Source organism: Prunus avium, unplaced genomic scaffold (assembly GCF_965620075.1).
Source record: "Prunus avium unplaced genomic scaffold, drPruAviu1.hap1.1 HAP1_SCAFFOLD_26, whole genome shotgun sequence".
In the NCBI taxonomy this organism is placed as follows: domain Eukaryota; kingdom Viridiplantae; phylum Streptophyta; class Magnoliopsida; order Rosales; family Rosaceae; genus Prunus; species Prunus avium.
The window spans coordinates 105001-110000 of record NW_028276885.1 but is presented as its reverse complement, the minus strand read 5'-3'; positions in this window follow the sequence as shown (position 1 = coordinate 110000).

Here is a 5000-nt window from a genome sequence, read left to right as displayed (position 1 = left end):
TCCCTCACCCATGGCGGCGGCGTGGTGGCGGCGGCCGGATTCCGGCCACCACCGCCATGGGTGGCAGCCCCCCGACCCCGACACCAAACCCATAATACCGAGGCAACATATCGAGGCAACATGACATGGGTGTGGCGTGGGGGAAGGGGGCTGCAGCTAGGAAGGCATGGGCTGCCATGCATATGCAGGCAACACACACCCCCCTATATAGCATTTTATGCATTTAGCCCTTTGACAGGAAGAGACATCACCTATGCGCGAGGAGTCATAATGGGCTCTAAATAATTCAATACAAGGTATTTGGACGTGATTTTTTGCAGGGATACTAAGAAACATGCAATCTATGATGGGAAAAAGTTTCATAAATTTTTGAAGTCGGGAAGTATTTTTTATTAGTTTTAGAAGTCGTAAAATTGAAAAAATCATTAAAACAAATCCGGGAGGAATTTTTTAGTTTTGTAAGTTGGAGAAGGTCCTAAAAATCATAGACTACTTATGGGGAGCTTATTGTGCGAGGAAATTTCAATAAAAACGGGGTTTGACAAGATTTGAAAAATTCTGTCGACATTTGAAAAAACCTGGAACCATGCTGCCGGCATGCTGCGCACATGCTGCGCGCATGCTGCGCGCAGACTGCGCGCATGCCATGGCAGGACAAGTTTTGCTAGCCTCACTGTCTACAGATGCGCAAGCTGCGCGCACGCTGCGCACAGGCTGCGCGCATGCTGCGCACAGACTGCGCGCACGCTGCGCGCATGCCATGGCAGGACAAGTTTCGCTAGCCTCACTGTCGACAGATGCGCAAGCTGCGCGCAAGCTCCGCGCACGCTGCGCACAGCCTGTGCGCATGTTGTGCGCATGCTGCGCGCAGGCTGCGCGCAGGCGCCGCGCATGCCATGGCAGGACAAGTTTCGCTAGCCTCACTGTCGACAGATGCGCAAGCTGCGTGCACGCTGCGCACAGGCTGCGCACAGCGCATGCCATGGCAGGACAAGTTCGCTAGCCTCACTGTCGACAGATGCGCAAGCTGCGCGCACAGGCTGCGCGCACGCCATGGCAGGACAAGTTTCGCTAGCCTCACTGTCGACAGAATCAGCACGCTGCGCGCAAGCTGCGCGCACGCTGCCGGCATGGTGCGCGCACGCTGCCGGCATGGTGCGCGCACGCTGCCGGCATGGTGCGCGCACGCTGCCGGCATGCTGTGCGCACGCTGCGCGCGCGCATGGCAGGACAAGTTTCGAAAATTTCTGTCGACAGTCTCAGCAGCGCGCACGCTGCCGACATGCTGTGCGCACGCTGCGCACAGGCTGCCGGCATGCTGCGCGCAGCCCATGGCAGGACAAGGTCCGAAAAATTCTGTCGACATTTTTACGCCGTGGTAGGCTTCCGCTTCGCGTCACTTTGTCGACATTCAAGCCTACCATTTGTATTGAATTTTTCAAACCTTGTCAAACCCCATTATTCAAATGTCGAAAAATTTTGTCGACATTTTTACGCCATGATAGGCTTCCGCTTCGCGTCACTTTGTCGGAATGCATCGCATGGCGAGGCAAGGCCACGGCATGCCAAGGCGAAGGCAACGCATGGCTTGAATGGCTTGGTCAAGGCCACATCATGGGCACGGCATGCCAAGGCAAGGCGAGGCAAGCCATCCTTAGCCTCGCCTACACTCACTTTCTCGGAATGCATTGGATGATGAGCAATTCCAAGGTAAGGCAACGCATGGCTTGAATGGCTTGGTGTAGGCCACAACTTGGGCATGGCATGCCAATGCAAGGCAAGTGTCACGGGACGAGCGTGCGACGCGGCGCGGCGGAAGCAAATCACAGATTTCGCTCGCACAAACGCTCCCGTGCGGCCCAGGATCCCTTCGAATCCCAGTCAGCCTTCTCCCCACTTCATGACTCTCACAACTCCGCGAGAGGTTCACCATCATGTGTCGTCTCCCATAGGCGCCAAGCCCTATGGCTAGACAACGAGTCACACTTCCTTGTGACAACACAATCACCCCGCATCCGGCAACGAACCCTCGACGCCCATACATCAAGCGTTGCATAAGACACGTCAACTGCATCGACCACGTCGCATGCCAAACTCGTGGCTCGCTCATGTCCAAGTCGAGACATGGCGATCCAACACACCATCGGTTTACCCACACTTCTGTCGGTCATCCGTTAGCAACCATGATAGCCCACATCCTCAAGCTATCCACGCAAGCTGTCACACTCGCATGTCGCCCAAGCCTTGGCGACATATGTATTCCGAATGTCCCACATAACCATCTATGCTTTGCATGGGGTCGCAACCCATGCGTACCGGCATCCGAATATCTTCCTTCCATCTTGGACAAGGCCGAACCCAAGCCAAGTCCATCGAGTCTCGTCAAATGCCTCGCTAGCCGACGGCATAGCGAATGCCATACGTTGACCTCACTCTTTCCAACGATGCGCAATACGAACGGCCCCGCGTGTTCGTACTGTCCTCGGGAAGTCCTTTCCCTCGGAGACATAGATTATCCTTCAACAATCTCATGCCCGCCCTTATGACAACCTCCAATGTCATAAGGATGCTCGCTTAGTGCCACAAGGGTGTAAGCACCAGGGGTGGTGGAGAGCATGACACCATGTCACCCCCTATATAGCATTTTATGCATTTAGCCTTCTGCCAGGAGGGAACATCACCTATGCACGAGGAGTCATAATTGGGCATAACTTCTTCATACGAACTCCGAATGGCGAACCGTCAGTTGCATAGCGTGTATCTCGTCATTACGAACATCTTTCGTGTTCTGAGTTTCTTCAGGTTCCTCCCGTAACCTTCCGAAATACCCAAAATACCCCTCACACGCACAACCCGGCCAACACCAACCATTCTAGCTCTTAAGTCCTTGCCCCTTCCACACTTGGACTACCTCATAAGCGCATGGATGTCCCAACGGAGTCACGAAAGCACACGCTCAAGTGCGATCCGTGACATTCTCCCCCACTGATAGTGTCGACGCCCTCGTCGACGTGCCCACTGCACTGCCGCATAACAACACCATATAGGAATATCCTCTTCTCTTCGCTCCATGGACCACAATGCACCACTGTGTTCACCCTTTTGAACTTCTCTTTCAAAGTCCTACGTCTTTCCCTCTTTGGGCCGAGACCTCCGTCTCTTGTCGCACTCGACCACTGAACAACCACATAGCCCGCTGGTCAAGTACCTCCACATTTTCCACATTCAAAGAGATGCACCCCACCTGGGTGTGACTCGGAAGCCAACCGTGTGTCCTCCACGGCACCTCCATTTGTTTGTGCTCCTGTACTGCCACTTCCTGGCATTCGAGGTTCTCCCCCTACTTGTCTCGTTGGCACACCCCCACCTCGAGGTGCCACCACAGCAAAGCCCCGCAACACTTAGGCCCTCTGCCATCGAGTGCGGACATACCCCATGTCCTCGGAACCCATGCCTTTTAGTGAGACTTCCGGATCCACCTCTCTAGAACACTCTCTTCCAAATCTCAGTTAGCAACCATATGTCGAACCTTGTGCCCCACCCATCTGTTCTCAACAATTGTAGGAACAACCACTTAAGTGACTCCTTCATTAAAGCCTAGTCCGTCAGCGACTTACTCCCTCAATAGAGCCTAGTCCGTCAGCGACTTACTCCTTTCGAAGACTGCACCATTTCGGTCTTGAGCTCCTACCAGTTTTCCTCCGAACAAGGTCCCGCACCTCCTTGTCCAACAATCGTCACCAACTCCCTTGCGCATATGCGCTGCCATACCTCAATGGCGTTCGTGGGTCTCCCCCACTTATCTCGTCAACGCACCCTCACGTCAACGTGCCTCCGAAGCTTAGCTCCATAACACTTAGGCATTCACAATTCACCATGGTAAGACATCCTCCCTACTACGAGTAGAACCACCTAACCAACGCCCACACTTGGACTTGGCAGAACCTACTTCCGCAGCATCCACAAGGGAACAAGTAAGACATCCTCCCCAAAGCTACTCCAACTCTTTGCATGCCCTTAAGTGCGGACATCCTACGTCCTTAGCCACCATCCTCACAAGAAAAACTCTGGGATCAACCTTTGGAACACTTCCCTCGTTCCGAATGTTAGTCAGCAGCCTTGTGTCGAACACTATGCGTAACCCACACGTCCTCCACAATTGCAAGAGCAACCACTTAAGTGACTCCTTCATTAAAGCCTAGCCCGTCAGCGACTCACTCCCTCAATGGAGCCCAGTCCGTCAGCGACTTACTCCCTTCGAAGACTGCACCATTTCGGTCTTCAGCTCCCACAACTCTTCCCTGAACAAAGGTCTTGCACCTTCCATCCAACACACGTCACCAACTCGGTTTACCACAACCTTCAATGGTATGCTATGGTTCGAGTATAAGCCAATCTTTGACACTCTCACCAAACTCGCGCTCCCATCCTCCCCACATCCTGAACTGAACAAGCAACATCACTTCGTCACAAGCCAGAACCCCTGCCTACCCGACTTCCGGGCGCTTGGTGCACGGATTAGAAAACTAGGCAACCGAGCAGCAAAACCAACCATCATCCCCCATCTTAGAGTCATCCTGCTTGATGTCTTCTCACAACTTCGAGACAAACTTTTGGATACCTTCACCCTTCCATAGGATCCAGCACCAGGACGGGTTTCCAACAACCGTCACACAACCTGATTCCAACAATCATCCACAGTGACGTTGGGGTCTTCTTCCAACTTCGCAAGTCCACTACCCATCACAGGCAATGACATGCTACCTTGCTATCAAAGTTCCTCCATCACCAATCTCTTCTAGGTACGAGTCCCTCACACAGAAACCACCTTCGGAATCGATCGGCTCTGATACCACTTGTCACGGGATCAGAGCTTCACTGTTTGTATCCAAGGTGCGAATCGTTTGAGCAGAAGCCACCATCTAAATCGATCGGCTCTGATACCACTTGTCACGGGACGAGCGTGCAACGCGGCGCGGCGGAAGCAAATCACAGATTTC